Raw genomic sequence first — 17743 nt, 5'->3', positions numbered from 1 at the left:
CCATCGCTTCCTAGAACATTCTTTTTCCTTCACTTCTGCACATAGACATCCCAGTGTGAATCGGGCTGGCTGGCCTACAGCGCTGGGAAAGTGAAACAGTGGAGTGCAAAGGTATGTCAGTGACACCTGGGCCAGGTGACTCAGTGTCCTGAAGCTTTGAAAGTCAGGCCCCGACTTTCCCTGGAGTCTCTTCCCCAAGAGCCAGTGGCCTCCAGATGGCTTATCCAACATGGGGCTCTCTTCCAGGATGAAGAAATTGTGGACACATCCGTTCTTGCGTGCGGTGGGAATCTGGAGAGTGCCAGCACATTCTGCATTCTAGATTAGAAGCTGACATCTGTTCGAGGGCAGCATCTGCCTGGTCTGGGAGGGATCCCTGGGCACTGCTCTGTCAGGCAGCTGTGAGGCTGGCAGCCACACAAGATCCCAATGGGATCTCTCCATCAGGGAGGTGTGAAACAGGCAAAGTCATCCTGAGGCATGTGCTCCAACCTGAGCTGGGGAATGTTCTGCTTAATGACGCAGAGGACTATTTGTGTTCTGTGGAAACGATTATGTTATTAATGAGTTTGGGGCTATAATTTGGATATACATAAAGAGGTGATCCTGGAGGCTGGGGAAGTTGAGGTGACTACTGTACATGTGTCTTTCCTATGGAGAAGGTCCATGGCTATCATCAGATTCCAAAAAGGGTAGCTGATCCCAAAGGTGGAGTCCATCATTCACTGTGTGTGAGGGAACTTGGCTTCTCAGGGGCAGGTGTCCAGATGGGCCCTGCTTTGAACGGACCCTTGCTGGGAGGGAATCTAAGAGAGCCTGCAACCCTATTCCAGCATCTGTGTGGTAAGCAGGGGAAAGATCAAGATCTGTCTCCTGGTTCCAGCCCAGGGCCCGGGGAGCCCAGCTTGTTTCCTGTCAGTGGGAAAAACAGCAGACTTGGGGCGCCTGGGTGGCTCAGTGGGTTAAGCCGCTGCCTTCAGCTCAGGTCATGATCTCAGGGTCCTGGGATCGAGTCCCACATCGGGCTTTCTGCTCGGCGGGGAGCCTGCTTCCTCCTCTCTCTCTCTCTCTGCCTGCCTCTCTGCCTACTTGTGATCTCTCTCTGTCAAATAAATAAATAAAATCTTTAAAAACAAAACAAAACAAAACAAAAAAACCCAAAACCAAACAAACAAAAAACAGCAGACTTTTATCTTTACAAACTAAGATGGTGAATCCCTAGTTTCCATGAGATCGGAATAGGGCAATAGAAAATTCCAACCCAATTGCAGCTTTGGAAAATCATGATCATTTTATTATTAACTTATTATTACTTAAATATTATCTTAAGTGGCTGTTTTGTATCCCCATATAGGTGCATTTTGCAGTAGAGATGATGGTACATATTTTAAAACACTTCTATATGCATTGTCATTGAATCACTGGCCTCAGTTTTCTCCTTTAGGAGTTGTGGGGACTGAACAAGTTCAGGAGGAAATGATAGACATCACTTTATATACCAGCCCCACCTGATCTACAGCCCTGTGTTAAGAAGGATTCTGAGGCCTCCAGTGAGCACTGTAGGAAGAGGCTTCCTGATTGGGACACTCTGCCAGGAATGTAGGAAGAAGGTTCTTGGTACCCTGAACCTCACAATGTTTATTCTCTTTTCCAAACATAAGATTCCATAACTGTAGGGCAAGGGTCAGCAAATTGCAGCCCTTGGACCCAAGGCAGTCCCCTACAAGTTTTTCTTTAAATAAAGTTTTATTAAAACACAACCCCATTGCTTTTATTTTTTTTTATTATTTTTTATTTTTTTATTATTTTTTTCTCCATTTTTATTTTTATTTTTTTATTAATTTATTTATTTTCAGCATAACAGGATTCATTATTTTTTCACCATACCCACTGCTCCATGCAATCCGTGCCCTCTATAATACCCACCACCTGGTACCCCAACCTCCCAACCCCCCCGTCCCTTCAAACCCCTCAGACTCTTTTTCAGAGTCCATAGTCTCCCATTGCTTTTACATACTATCGTGGCAGCTTTTGCCTACATGGCTGTTGAGTAGCTGTGACCAACACCATAAGACCCATAAAGCCTAAAATATTTTCTATTTAGCTCTTTATAGAAAAAGGGTGTCAATTTTGTTTTAGGGCACTCAAGACATGTTTTTTTTAAAGATTTTTTATTTATTTATTTGACAGAGAGAAATCACAAGTAGGCAGAGAGGCAGGCAGGGAGAGAGAAAGGAGGAAGCAGGCTCCCTGCTGAGCAGAGAGCCCGATATGGGGCTCGATCCTAGGACCCTGGGATCATGACCTGAGCCGAAGGCAGCGGCTTAACCCACTGAGCCACCCAGGCGCCCCAAGACATGTTTTTTAAATATATACATCCAGGGAGGTAAGTGTTAACAATGATTGAGTGAGACAGTTCCATGGATACAAACAGCATTGGTTTATCGTTTCATGGAGCAGGCAGTCTCTGTTCCCATGGGGCCAGAGAATGGCATGATGGGATAAACGGAAAGAATAAGGTATAAGGTATAAGGCAGAGACAAATAGAAAATGAATAAGGGACAAGAAAGTAAGTCTGAGGGCGCCTAGTTGGCTCAGTGGGTTAAGCCGCTGCCTTCGGCTCAGGTCATGATCTCAGGGTCCTGGGATCGAGTCCCGCGTCGGGCTCTCTGCTCAGCAGGGAGCCTGCTTCCCTCTCCCTCTCTCTGCCTGCCTCTCTGTCTACTTGTGATCTCTGTCTGTCAAATATACAAATAAAATCTTAAAAAAAAAAAAAAAAGAAAGTAAGTCTGAGCCCAGAGTTAATTCACACTTGGTTCAGGGCATATATTATGTTCATTTACAGGGAAATGAATATCACCTAAGATTGTGTTTGCTGAGGTGGCACCTTGGACAGGAATATCTCCATCCGGGGCCTAGAAATGTCTTTCAACCTCTGGAAGACTTATTAGCCTTATTAAGCAAGTGAGGCAGCCCAAAGGAGAGGTCCTTGCTCAAGATCACATGCCATGTTCAGCCACCTTGTTCTCCCATGGCCCCTAGTTCTTTCCACTGCCACTCCTGGCTTCACAGAAGAGAACATCTTAGTCGAGGGCAGAATTCCCTTCATTGGTTCTAAGGTAAGAATTTCACACCACGTTTTTGAATGAAAACTGGTAGGCCAATGGATTTTTTTTTTTCATGTGCAAGAAAGGGAGTGTGGAAGTCCCCAGCTGCTGGTGGAGTTCAGGCACTTGGACTGTTCAACCACTGGAGCGTTTCTCCAAAAAGCAGGTGCTGAAACAGGAGTAGACATGCAGGGGATTTGTTAGGGGGAAATGCTTTTGGAGGATACAGAAGGAGGGAGCGGAAGTAGGTCGGCCTTGGATGGTGATGCTGGTCTGTGCCCTGTGAGGGGAGAGAGGGGAGAAAGGAAGAGCTTTAGACCATGGTGCAGTTCTGAGAACCTCACGGCTGGGCTGATGGGGCCATGTCACAGGGGCAGAAAAGGACTGGCTCTAGTCTGCTGTCATACCCAGCCACGGACCGGTAGCAGCCTACTGAAGTGCGGCCTCTGCTGATACGTGTCATGGATCCAAAATGGCAGCATCCAGAGGATGTTCATCAGCTACACCCCTGCGGCAGGTTCTCTTGAAAGAGAAGCTGAGTGACACATCTCTGTGCTGGCATGACACGCATTGCTTGCTTGCACACCCTTGCCAAGTGCTATTCCAGGCCTGGCAACTACTGGGATCTGAGGAACATTGTTCCCATGGCCAGGGAACTCATGGTCTAGCCAGGAAGAGTAATCTGCCCACCTGGACAAGGGAAAGTGCATTAAATCATGGAAAGATAATAAAGGAGAGAAATGAAGCAGTCTGAGGTTGCCAGGAACAGTGTGTGACAGTGGTTCAAAGAGGCATCCTTGGAGGAGAGCTTGGAATGTTCTCATTAGGCATGATGAGGATAGGCGTGTGTACTGGGTGTTCGGCCTTCGTTCAGCCCTGCCTGCGCCCACGTGTCTCCGCCGCCTACTCAACATTTATTGAGTATCCACCAAGTACCAGGCCCTGTGCCAGGGGCGGGGGTTGTGTGGGTCCCTGGCCACAAACAAGCTGAGGACATTGAGGGGCCGTAGAGACACGGATGAGTCATTTAGAAACAACATCTACAGAAATACGTGTGGGTTTGTGTGGGACTCCTCATGACTGGAATCCTGCTGCTGTTTACAGTGGGGCACCAACAATGGGCAAATCCCAGTTTCTCTCCCTAGGACCTCTCGGGTGGTGTCTGGAGATCCGTGTGCTTAGTAAGTACCTGGAGACTTCTGATAAAAGGGTCCTCCAACAACGCTTTAATTACTCTAGGGAAGCAAGAGAGAGAAACCCACAAGCCACTTGGAGAATTGGCTCTTACAGTCTATTTAGAAACATTGGTCACTGTGAAAGTGGTAGTAAGTAAATGTATGTGAATGTGTATTTTGTCTACCTGATGGGGAAAACAAAGACAGCCCCATGGCTGAATTTATCTTGAAAATCTATGGGGACTTCTTGGCATGAACTGCCACCCAATTTTAAAAAGTTTTGGGGATTTCACATTAAAGTTCATATTTCCATCCTCTCTTGAAGATAAAGAGATCTGACAACACAGCCTCCATTTTCCCATGCAATATTTGGCCAGAGATGGTAGATATTCTTAGATGGGATTACGTACACTCCATCTGACCTCAGTCCCCACCACGCCCTAGTAATTATGCTTAACTCATTTTTCTCATTTATATTACCTGTCTGGTGCTAAGATGCTTTTTGGATATATGATATATTAGACCATCTCCCCAATTCAACTGACAATTGTGTGTATCTCTGTGTGTTTTCTGTCCTTAAGTAGTACAGATAGGGCCCAAATCAAAGAGGGTTTTTATTTGGCCATGACACAATCATCAATGGTATGTATCATTAATTGGGCACTTGATTAATGGAAGTTTTACGGATCTCTGGGATGAAAGACCCTTCCCAGTACCAGCTACACAGAAGATGGCTGCAGTAGGAAAATTTCCCTGGTCAAAGGAGCCATTTTCTCTACTGAAGAGCTGACATAAATAGGAAGACTGTCCATCAGCCAACTATTTAAGGTCAAACTTTGACATAGCCTTGAGGAAATGAAAACTAAAGTTACCTGCACCCTTCTCTGAAGGCAACAGAACAGAGACAGCTAAAAGCAAGGAAGCACACACATGAATATGTGCCCAGATATGTCTTCCCACAGATATGTATGAATATGGATCTAGAGGCACGTATGTTCTATGTCAACATACACACGGCTTTGGGAATGCTAGAAAAATCACTGAAGGGAGAATGGGAGTAAGTGACAGCTTGTAAGAGACAGAAAGGAAATGAATCTAAGACATCTCTCTCTCTCTCTCTTTTAAGATTTATTTATTTGGGGGAGAGAGAGAGAGGGAGAATGTACATGCTCGCGCTGGTCGGGGGAGGGACAGAGGGAGAGGATCTCAAGCAGACTCCCATGAAGCACCCCATTTCAACATGGAGCTGGATCTCAGGACCCCCATGATCACAACTGAATCTGAAACCGAGAGTCAGGCGCTCAACAGACGGAGCCACCCAGGTGGCCCCTAGGAACTCTCTTATGAATGCTAATGTGAAATCACAGAAAGATCATTTGTGGGATTTGGAGTCAGATGGCCTTAGGCTTAAGTCCCCACTTCACCACATATTAACTGTATGACCTCAAGCATTTTAGTTAACCTCTCTGAGCTCTACTATTTCATTCTCTGAAATGCGTGTACATATTCATACCCTATAGGGTTTTCTAGGACCGGACCCATGGTAGGTGCCAATAGACACTGTTTCTTCTCACCAAGTTGAACTTATTGATGGGTGCTTGCCTTGTTTTGCCTCCTGGTGCCCAGTACTCTCTGGTACTCTGAAGTGGGAGCAGATCTAAAGTTACCCTTTCATGTTCTGTAAGTGGGTCTTGTAGACAGCTCAGAGATAGGAGGGACCTGGTACAAACTTGGGACTGTTTCATACTCTTAGAGAGTTTTCTTTTTAATTTTTTTTTTCTTAGAGAGTTTTCTAACCAACTCTTTTGGGCAGTGGTTTTCCTGGTGTGTACTATATTCTGCAAGTGCTGGGCCCAAGGAAACCAAATGCAGTATGCATGAACTTGGTGCAATGGGTCAAGAGCTAGGAGCCTTGAGACAGCTGACTGGTTCCAGACTTCCAGTACTTTCACACCCTTCTGTCCATCCCATGTTCCCTACTCCCAGGTGAGAAGCCCTTTGCAAGGAATCTCCACTTCAGAGTTGAGCTGTGGTCATGCCTATCACCTGTGCTCTCCTGGTCTGCCAGGCCTCCTTCTCCCCATGGGGATCCCGATTTGCCCTCCTGCTTCCGGGAGGATCCCTCATGGGTGGTGTGCACCAGGTCTGTGTTCTTTGGTTGGGGCTGGACAGATGATCAAAGCTGGGTGGATTCTGTAGCTCTGACCCCACTCTTGCTATCCCTGGTTCCTGTTTTTCCCATCCCATTCCACCGAACCTCTGTTTGCATTATTTATCAGACCTTAGGGGTTGGATGAAACGTTGCCGGCCACAGGACAAGCTGGGAACATGGTCAGCCTTTGAATAGGACTGTCCCCACAGTCTCTCTGTTATTTCCTGCTCTTCTTCTCTTCATAGTCATCTTTCCTCTCTATCTTCAGACTCTGGCATTCCTTACTCTCCTGCGAAGCATGGCATCTTCTTCCCTGTCCCTCCCTTACATGCAGTGCCTCCTCCAAGGTTACACATTCTCCCACCTGAACAACCGGGACTTCAACGGCTCTCAGTTAAATGTTAGCAAGAAAGTAAGCTGACTTAGCCCATGTCTGGGAGTCACATATTTGCCTTTCAATTGTCAATGTGTGGCTTACTAGGTCTGTGTCTTTAGAAATGAGATGTAATCTTTCTGGACCGAATGTGCACATTTTAAAAATGCGTACGATAACATCTATTTTGTTGGGCTAGCTGTCGTTTTCTTTATGAATAATAAGGAAGTTCTTTTTTATTTCTTTATCTTTTTTTGTCTCCTTGAACTGCACATCCTAGAAGCCAAGACTGAGTATGTATGAAAGATTAAAGATCTGTTTTGTGTGTGAAAAAGCCCGAGTAGAAAAAACATAGGACTTAATTCTGGCTTCAATTTTTGGATGGGTGACTTTTGGCAAGTTACTGAAACTTCCTAATTTTTTATGGTATCATCTTTAAAATGACAATAAAAATAATATCTCCCTCATGCTTAGGATTGTGGAGATAATTACATACAAGGGAATGGGTAATGGTGCTTCTGTTCAGTAAAAATCTATGCAAATATCAGAGTCAGCTACTGCTGGGGTACTCTAACTTGTGGCCTTTCGAAGGCTCTCTGACCTGCTTTGATGCCTTCTTTCTCTTCTACTATGTGGTTGTGAATTTGTGGGTAAAGGGAAGTGGAGGCATGTATGTGATTCTCCATAGCAGCACTATTGCTAACAGCAAAAATGTGGAAACCTTCCAAATGTCCATCAAGCAATGAATGGATAAACAAATCATAACATATTTTTGCAATGGAATATTATCCACCCATAAAAGAGAATGGAATGAACCTTGAAAGCATTATGCTAAGTAGAAGAATTCAGTACAAAAGGTCACATAGTATATGATTCTATTTCATGAAACGTTCAGAATAGGCAAATCCGTGGGAGACACCAAGTAAACCAGTGGCTGCCTAGAGCTGGTAGAGGTGGGCATGGGGGATGGGAGGCAGAATGACTGCTAATGGGGAGGCATTTCTTTCTGGGAGGATAAAATGTTTTAAAATTGACTCTGCTGCTGGCCACACAACTGTGTGAAAACGCTAGAAATTGTTGAATTATATAATTTAAATGGGTGAATTGCACGGTATGCAAATTATATCTTAAGGAGGCTGTTATATATATATTTTTAAAATGGGGTGCCTGGGTGGCTCAGTCGGCTAAGCATCTACCTTCAGCTCAGGTCATGATCCCAGGGGCCTGGGATCGAGCCCCGCATCAGGCTCCCCGCTCAGCGGGAGCCTGCTTCTCCCTCTCCCTCTGCCTGCCATTCTGCCTACTTGTGGACTCACTTGAGCTCTCTCTCAAATAAATAAAATCTAAATTAAAAAAAAAATTGGAGATACAATCTTGCTTTTGCTCTTTTTTCCCCCCATAGTTGGAGCCCTGCAGGGGGCCCACTGACTTGGGTCCACTTCCTGTTCATCACTGCTGGTTTCCCCCTGCCTGCTTTGGACGGGTCCAAACTCTCTGTAACAAGCTGCCTTGACTGGCCCCTTCCTTTGGTTTGACTGTACTGAAGACTAATATCAAACTCCTGCCTTCTGTGCTGTGAGAGTTTCATGAGGACAGGGGACTCAACCTGGTGATAAGGTAGATACTAAATCCATCTCTATTGCATAAAGTGTTGATGGAGAAGGTTGGGGTGGAGGTAAGGGGAAGTGACTGCTAATGGGAAGGGGTTTCTTTCCGAGGTCCCTTGAAATGTCTTAAAATTGATTCTGCTGGTGCCTATGTGTTATTTGCATAACAAAAGGATACTGAAGTTCCTTCACAGAAGGGTTTCTTTACTTTCCTTAGGGCACGTAGAAACTTACAGGGACCTGGAAGAGTTCTCCCACTGAATCCTCCGCAGCCGCTTAGCCGAGAAGGGGCTGAGGGACATGTTCAAAGTCAGAGGGCTACAAGGCTGCCTAGCTGCTGACACCCACCCTCCTCCTGATGCCTTTGTGACCCCACAGAGCACAGACAGCATGTGAGGGGAAAGTGGTGGGGAAGGATGAAGACTACAGAAGCTCTAAGTCCCTGCCAAGTAAATGCATGCGAAGCATCTCCAACACGTGACAAATACACTTACCACCTCCCCCACCCCCACGGTGACCCAGCCCTGCTCAGCCCCACTCAGGCTTGGTTTCTTAGCAGCAGTGAGAACTCTCTTGGCCTTGGCAACATGGAAACATCCAGGCTGGGAGCTGAGCGCCCCACGTGATAGCTCAGGATACTCAGCTGCAGGGCTACCCCCACCCTGTCCCCCCCCCCCGCCCCGCCCCTCCTGTTCCCCCCTCCCCCGCCGCCCCTCCCCGCTCTGCCGGGTCAGGCTCCTCCACCGAGAATGAGCCTCTGAGCTCCCTACTTAGAAAATCCCCACCAGGCAAAGCCAAGAAGACACCACTTACAGCATCATTAAATTATAACGAGCCCTGAAACTCACTCCAAAAGCCCGGGTCTGTTTGCCCTTGCGGTCTGAAAGAAGCAGGCGATTGGTTGGCCCTGTTCGGCCTCGAAAGCCTTATCTCAGGCTGGTTATTATTTGATTAAAGAGGTTTCCTCCTCCTCTGGTGTTTCAAAACTGTGCTGGGAGGGTTTGCTGCAGCCTGGGGACTTTTTCTGAGGTTACTCTCGAGCACTCAAAGTCCTTCGGCCTCCAGCAGTACAAACAGACAGCCAGACGCCGCCACACACGGGGGCTGTCTTCCGAAAAGTTTCCATCAGCTTTGCACATCAGCTGGTTGAACATAATTCTTCAAACACTACAGAGTCAAGGATACAGGTATTAAAGGTAATTTTTTTTGGCGGGGTGGGGGGGGGTGCCTAATTTCCTAGGATGCCATGACACTCGAAATGGGGATACATTGGAGCTCTGGGGCTCAGAGTAGAAAGCAGGAGAGGCGGAGAAAGTGGAAAAAGGAAGTGCAAGAAAAAAACCTCAGAATCTTGGAATTCTACAGAAAGGCAAGGCCAAGGGGTGAGTTATTTGCAGCTGGAGAGAGCTGTGAGCGTGATCACCAGGTCTCATTGGCATCTGAGCGCTTTGGCTCCCATGAAGCCCTTCCTGAGGTCTGTCCCCTTGGCATGTCCATCATCCTCCCCACTGGCTCAGAACCCCAAAGTCCTTATAAGGTTTTGGACGCTGTGTGAGCAGTCCAGTTGCTTTAGCTTGAAACTTTTCCGATCTGGTTTGCAAATGGGACGTGGCCCTCAGAGGGTCTACTTGGTGCGCCAGTCCTCGTGATGCTGACCGCAGAGAGGGGCAGAGTGGGGCCGAGCCCCGCATTTATGAGGATTTCTTTCCCACCTTGCAAAGATCTCCGTGTGCTGTGCACGGCCTGTTCTCATCCACGCCATGCCCCTACCTCAGCTGGGCGGGTAGGGGACAAGTTGGAGGACTTCCCCTGCTACCCATGCAGGCTGGGCTCCGTGGGGTGCCGGCAGGGGTTGAGAGACCTGAACGAAGACGAGAGCATCCTCTCTCATGGTGAGGTTTGGCTGGAGCTGGCCAAGGAGGGGAGGAGATGATGCAAAACAAGAAAAACATTTTATTTTGCCATTAAATAGAAAAAAAGGCTTTTAGGGTAAATTGGTATTAAAACTGGTTTTTCCCTCCACATGTTAGATGACTGCATCTCCTCTCTCTAGTCATGGCGGTTCTTTTAACCGCCCGAGGCTTCCATTCAGAATATCTTAATTCTGAACTGGCTGTATCCAGGTTGTTTGTGCTTTGCTGGCTTCAATGGGATGGGATGTTGGCATCTCTTTGCCCCCAAAGCTTCTCCACGAGGTGGAGAGCCCTTCTTCCTGCTGAGGACTCTGCCACCCCCCAGGAATTTTCTCTGCCCAGGCCCCCCACTGGATTTCCTGACACTCTTCAGAGTAATGGTCAGAGGAGTTCATCAAAGTAAATCCTGCTTCCCCCTCAAAATTTTAAGGGAAAGGACAAGAGGGGGGACAAGCTCAGAGCAGGGGGGCTATACCTCTCGGACCTGATTTCTTTCCTACTCCTTTGGGAACACCTCCGCCCTTTACCATCGTCTGGGTGGTGTGGGTCTTCCCCTCCCCCCATTCTCCATCCTTGTCCCACCACATGGGGACGCGTTCTTCGCACCCACCATGGTGTCCTTATTTCATGCTCTCCCTTCTGCTTGGCACACTTTCCCCCCTCCCCTGCCCCCTGCTCTTGCCAGGTCAACACATGAGTTGGGTCTTTGAGTAAAGGCTCTTCCTCTGGTACTAGGTTAGGGTTCCCTGCACTTTGCCTCATCGGACCCCTAATCGCATTGTCTTATGATCGCTTGTGTCCTCGTCCATGGCCTCCCCTACACCGGCAGCTCTGTGAAGCCAGGGGTTTTACACTTGTTGACTCAGTTCTCATAACACGCCTGTGGGGTGACTGTCAACCCATTTCACAGACGGGAGAGCTGGATTAACAAACAAGTTCATCGGGTAAATGGTGGGCTTCAGAACCCGTGCTTCCACGCCTGTGCCGCGTGCCAGTCTGGTTCTGAGTGAGTCCATGAGAAACAAATGCCTAGTGTCAGGGTAGTGAGCAGAGCACGAGGCAATGCTCCCATCAGCTCCGCTGAACCGTTCCCTCCACTGAGAGGACAGCACAGGAACTGCAGCGCAGGTTGTGGGCAAGGCTTTGAGGATGTGGGGGTAAGTGGGCACAGACCCTGACCAGAATGGGTCTTCGTTTGGAGCTCTGACCTCTCTGTCAGGATCGGCTTTCCCTGTCAGTCTCTTGCCTACCTTTGTAGCCACGTTTAACCCCTTCTGGGCTCCATACTGGAGACTGAGAGGGGCTCCAGATCAGGAATTTGGACAGCCTTGATGGGGGTCCTTCAGGAAACCATCATGGCCGGACGCTCGGAGTCCATCAGATGTTGTCCTGAGGGCTCTCCCTGCCAGATCTTATTTGTGAGGAAGGGGGTCAGGATCATCCTGTGTCTTCGAGGAACAGACTAAGGCTGGGAGAACCAGCTTGCCCAAGCTGGTAAGTGCGAGAGCTGAAACTCAATTCTGGATGTATCTGGCCTCAAAGCCGGTGCCCTTCCCACACACCAGGGGCTTGCACAAGCACTTAGCTTTGAACTCACTGGATCCCCTCTGAAATTCCCGTCAGGCAGATAGTCCTGCTCCACGGTCTGCCTTCCCACTTGCTGAGTGCGGATCCCCTCACTGTGGTGTGGTCCTCAGCGTCGTCTTCCCTACCCGGACCACGGTCAAACATGGGGCTTGACAAGACCAGGGACTGGTTTGGAGGAATCTGGTCCAAGAACATCACAGCCAAAAAAGCCTCAACCAAGATCCCCAGCCTAGGCGGATCTACAAAGTCTGAAAACCTTTGTTAGAAGAGTAGTAAAGCATTGGGAGTGTCATTTACTGCTGAATTTCGCTTTTTCCACTTGTTATTTATGTTGTCTAAGTTCTAGTCTTCCTCATCTGGAAAATGGGTGTAATGTGTCTCTCTTGGAGTTACTTGGAGAGTAGAGATTCTGTGTTCATTGAATGTGGGTGTGTGCCTGCCAGCTGTAAGGCACTGGGATACAGTAGAGAATCAGGCAGAAGCAGCTCCCTTCCCTTGTGGAAGTTACAGTTGGATTGGGGGCAATAGGCATTAAAAAAAAAAAGTCACACAAATAATTAGTTCCCGTTGTGGTGAGAAAAAGAACAAAGGACCTCATTTAGATGGGGTGGCGAGCTAGTCATGAAAGACTTCTCTGATGGACCAGTAGCATATGAGCACCTCTCATGCCTCCAGAATGTAGTAGGTGCTCAGTATGTGTGGCCCTGGCCAACTTCCGGCAAGTCTCTGGGACTCAGAGGCTGTGAGTCTAAAGTGTGTGTGATGGGGGGTGGACTGAATGATTCCTCAGGCCGAGTTGCCCCTATCCAGTATTTAAAATTCCCTTGATCCACAGCAAGATAGAGTCAGATTAAAAGAGACTCTCCTAACTCCCTGTCCAGTGATCTTCTACCCAGACGTCTCCTTGGATGGAGAGAGTCTGAGTCTAAACTCAAGGAGGCCAGGAGGAAGACTTGGCTGATTCTGTCTCCTGGAAGTCTCTTTCTCTAGCACCTCCTTCCACTCCCCAGCTACAACTCAACATCCTTGCTCCCTGGGGGTCACTCCTTCTAGATGGAAATCCCTCAGCCCCTTCTCAGGGACAGAAAACAGGTTCTCTGTGTCTTTGCCCTCCAGGTTCCTACATGTCCAGCTTGGATGATTAATCCTCCTGTGGCCATCCTCTCTGATGGTGAGATCGCAAGCACAGGCAGGCTGGGAGGGGGAGCTGTGAGTTGAGGATTTGGGGAGGGGCCCATCATCTTCCTTGGCTGCCCATGAGTGCTCCCAAGGTGGCCCCCTTCCCCCACCCACACAGCCTACCCCCAGGAGCACCATGTTCCTTTTGCATTGCACATAGTGTCATTTGTAAGCTCTCCGGCCAGGGTTTTAGTGACAGCCCTTGTGAGGAGCTGGTTAGCATTTTTTCCAGACAAAGCCAGAAACTGGGAGATGATGGAAAGTCTAAGCTTGCCAAGCATGGTGAGAGGAAATGATCAGTATCAGGCTCCTGAAAGAATGCTCTTTAATTCTCTCCCACCTTCCCCATGGAGGACCCTGTCCCCTTGTTCTCCAGGGGCATATCAACTTTCTATCTCCTCTTCCTTATCGGGGGCCATACTCTTGCCTTCACCTGTCTGTTAGCCAATCCCTACCAACTGTTTGCTGGTCATAATGCTTAGTAGGACTGATGTCCCAGGGACATCAGTGTTTTAGCCAGTGATGCCTAAGGGAGCAATAATGGCGGGAAGACGGGCTATAGGATTGATCCTTCAAAGCATACCCCTGTCTTCAAATGAACTCAGGATTTGAAAACCTTTTTTTGGTGGTGGTGGGGTTGGTCAGAGAGGATTGGATGGATATTGAGAAAGGAACAAAAATGCTGTACAATAAATGATACATTACCCCAAGAGCATTTCCAAAGAGACTGAGTAGCAAGTTGTACCCTGAGGCAAATCCTCCCCAGTGGGTCATAAAAGGAAAGTGGCAGGATATTTGCAATGGAAAGCACACCCTGCCCATTCAGTTCCCAGAACCTGCAGCCTTGCAGATCTTACCAAGGTGAAGCTGGGTTCTCTGGCCATGAGCAGCACTTCAGATGTATAATGGGGCTCCAAGCTGCCATGCTGAGCCAGTGGTAATGAAAATCCTCCATGACTCCTGAGCCCTCAAGCAGGAGCCCTCTCCCCTCCCCATGTTCCCCATGCTCCCCTCCCCATGCTCCCCAGCTCCCCATGCTCTTCTTGCCTCAATGCACTTGCTTCATGAGCTTTGCATTTGACCTCCAAACCGCCCTATGGGTCTGGCAGGAAGTTTAGCTGCGGCTGGCTCTGTGCATTGAGCTTTAACCTCTTGCCAGAAATCAAATCGGCTAAAAAAACAATAATAATAATAAATAACAACAACAACAACAACAAACAAGTACCCAAAATGAGTTTTCAAAGAAGGCAACATCACTTCCCCGTGACTTCTTCTGCAGAGAGGAGTGGTTGCTGTGGAATGTAACCAGAGGGCTGCTTGGTAACAGCGCAGATGATGTTTGCTTTTTGTCAATTCCAAATTATAAGTGACTGTGGGGAACAGGGACCTGGGAAAATGGAAAGCCTTGGGACTGAAAGCTCTTCTCTGACTTGGCAATGGGAAAACCAGGGGGATCAAGCAGCAGGTGGGCAGGAGATTGGCTGCTCCACACCGAGCCCCAGTCTGGCCCAGACAGTTCAGGGACACAAGAGAGGTGCTGAGCCTTCACTCATCGGTCCCCTGGCATCTCCCCGGGGGCGGTAGCAGTCCTAACCCCTATTGCACTCCCCTTGGGGCTCATTTTAATGATCTTGTGGGATGATGCCCAGGGTGAGCCTGCTGGGTAGGATGGAGGTGGGGCTCTCCATCCATTGCACCAGCCAGAAACAGCATGCATGGTTAGACGATAGAAAATGTGCCCTCTAGGGGCACCTGGGTGGCTCAGTGGGTTAAGCCGCTGCCTTTGGCTCCGGTCATGATCTCAGGGTCCTGGGATCGAGTCCCGCGTCGGGCTCTCTGCTCGGCAGGGAGCCTGCTTCCCTCTCTCTCTCTCTGCCTTCCTCTCTGTCTCTCTGTCTACTTGTGATCTCTGTCTGTCAAATAAACAAATAAAATCTTAAAAAAAAAAAAAAGAAAAGAAAATGTGCCCTCTAATCGTCACATTGTCTAAGTTCACGAAGCAGCACTCTGTGTTCCTAGTGCTTTGCCATTGCTCCTTGGAATGCCCTTTTCCTACGCTGTCACCCCTGCCCCACAACTAATTAGCTCCGTGACTCAGGGTAACGAGGTACAACCCCTGCTCTCAAGGAACTCAAAGCCCAGTGGAAGAGATGGGTAATTAAACAAATAATTTAGGGTAGCATTACCACATGGAGATTGCTATCACAGAGCAGAGAGGCTTATTCTAGGGGCAAGTTCTGTCCCTGCAACCCTACCCCTCACCTCTTCTTGTCCTTGCCCTGCAATACCTTCCCTGTTCAGTCTGAGTCTTAAACCTAATTCGTCTCCCAGCAACTCCAGTGGCTACTCACAGTAGCCATATTCCAGACTGCAGACCAGTGCTGGTCTATGATGTTTTTCTAAGAACTAAGGACAAAGTAACCAGTCTCTAATACAGCTGTGTGTATTTCCTTGGAGGAACCTGCTTTCCTTCTGAGAGTCTATCCCTCCTGTTTGTCGGGATATTGAGACATTCTTTCTTATGAGATGATGATGTTTGTAGGTTATCAATTTATGTTACTTTTAATTTTCATATTATGACTGGGCAGAAAAAATAGCATCCATTGTTTACTGCACAGTGATAGTTCAAAGTCTGGGAAGCATTGCCCAACAAACTGCTTGTCATCAAGGTTAACACCTATGTCCAAAGCCAAGTGGGAGCCCCTGGCATGTCTTTCTTTGTGTCTGATTTCTCAGTCTGTAGCCAACTGGCCAAGCTGATGTATTCAAATTCTACTCATTTCCCGGAGACACTTAGCTGGCCGTGGCGGCCAGATCCTTAAATAGACACTCCTGTTTATTTGGTGTCACAGGCTGCTATATGTTTAATGCCTTGAGTATCCAGTTTCTGGGCCAAACTCATGAAAATCTAAAGGGGAATTATCCGTCTCAGAAAGCAATTGCAATGGAAATAAAAGCAATTCGTACTCAGTGTTATCAGGGTGTTTAATTTTTCATTGAAATCGCAAGATAAAAGTTGATCTTGTGTTAACCCAGATCTCCAGCTTCCACTGAGCTGCAGCTTAGAAACTGCTGGAAAAGATACAAGTACCCTGGCTCAGAACAGCCTTCCAGGGGCTGTCCCTTAATCTCATGAGGTTAGGAAATCTTGAGGTCGAATGGTCTTGTCTAGCTAAATGAAGTTCCATACTGCCTCTGGTTATCCCACCATTGAAGATATGGTCCAGGGCATTGGAAGTCCCCACAAAAGCTTGATGGATAGAGGAAAATGCCCATCAGGCAAACCAAATCCCAATAACATATGTGGTAAAGTCCAAATTCTTGGGCTATGGTTGAATGTTTCTATATTAAAAGTTATTTAAGGGACACCGAGGTGGCACCAACCTTGGTTGGACACCACCTCTTGGTTTTGGCTCAGGTCATGACCTCAGGGTCCTGAGACTGAGCCTCGTGTTGGGCTCTGTGCTGAGCGTGGAGTCTGCTTGAGATTCTCTTTCCTTCTTCCTTTGGCCCTCCTGTTTGTGCACTCTCTCTCTCTCTCAAGTAAATAAATAAATCTTTAAAAAAGATTATTTAATATAAGCGATTCATGCTGGGCTTAGATAATTTAGCTATAAGGAGGGTTTTCTTTTATCACTCTGCAATGTTGGTTTTGCTCTGCGATGGCCAATACAAAGGGAGACTCTCATGTTTGGACTGAGTCCTTCTTGAGGTCAAGAATGTGTCTTGTGCATGTTATTGGTGAACACGCTCTTCTCCTTCTCCCGAGGTCCTCTGGGACCTACCCCATCTCTTGGGAGGTAAGATGCCAAAAAATTATTGTTGGTGAAAACAATAATACAAATGACTCTTATCTTTTGGAAAGAATCAGTTTCTGGCAGTTTCTACCTTGACCTAATGTGACCACTTAATCACTCATATTTTTCACTTGCCTATTTAATTATTAGAAGAAAAAAATTTTTTGACTTGATAATTATGTTTTGGTTTGCAACCCTAAGAAGAGGAAAAAGGGGGAGCAAAACTGATGGGCAACTAAGGCCTCTAGTGAGCACTCTGCCCTCCCAGCCTTGGTCCCAAGTTTTCTGGAACCTTCCCCGGCTGCTTATTGAGGGTGTCATCCAGACTTGGGAGCAGCAGGCTCGGTCCACTTACTTGTATTTGGTTTGCCTGGGCTCTTTGGCCAACACAGTCCTTTCCACTGATCTCCTCCCACTTGTAACAGGCAGCCCTCTTGTTGGTCAGCAGCTTGAGGTCTGGCAAGAACAATGTAGAAGACTTAAGGGTGTTTCTCATCATGGCTTTGCCATCAATCCGTTGTATGGTCCTGGGCAGGTCATCCTTCTCTCTGGATCATGGTTTCCTCATCTGTAAAACATGTTGGATTAGATCAGAATTTCTCAGCTTGACCCTATTGACATTATGGGCCAGATCATTTTTGTTGTGGGGCTGGCTGTCCTCTGCATTGTAGGATGCTTAGCAGCATCCTGGCTTCTACCTACTGGTTTCCAGTAGTACTCTTCCCCTCTTTTGTGATGACTGAAAGTATCTCTAGACATTTCCAAATGTCTTCCTGGGGGCAGAATTATCCCCAGTTGAGAACTAATGGATTAGATTGACCCAATTGGACTGGGTTTGAGAAACCACATTGAG

General features: G+C 47.6%; 1 protein-coding gene across 2 annotated transcripts in view; it reads left to right on the top strand.

Moving 5' to 3' along the window:
* The first annotated feature begins 9412 nt into the window (after positions 1 to 9412).
* Positions 9413 to 17743, top strand: part of GPAM (glycerol-3-phosphate acyltransferase, mitochondrial) — a 60080-nt gene continuing 51749 nt past the window's right edge. Inside the window, exon 1 of one of the 2 annotated variants that reach the window (XM_044240503.1) lies at positions 9413 to 9610. The gene's annotated coding sequence lies outside the window, so the exon portion shown is untranslated. Of the gene's footprint in view, positions 9611 to 9865; positions 9889 to 17743 lie in introns of those variants that run through there. The other variant, XM_044240505.1, reaches the window with a different exon arrangement.

This window comes from Neovison vison, chromosome 2 (genome assembly GCF_020171115.1).
Source record: "Neovison vison isolate M4711 chromosome 2, ASM_NN_V1, whole genome shotgun sequence".
In the NCBI taxonomy this organism is placed as follows: domain Eukaryota; kingdom Metazoa; phylum Chordata; class Mammalia; order Carnivora; family Mustelidae; genus Neogale; species Neogale vison.
This window is presented reverse-complemented; position numbering and strand designations above follow the sequence as displayed.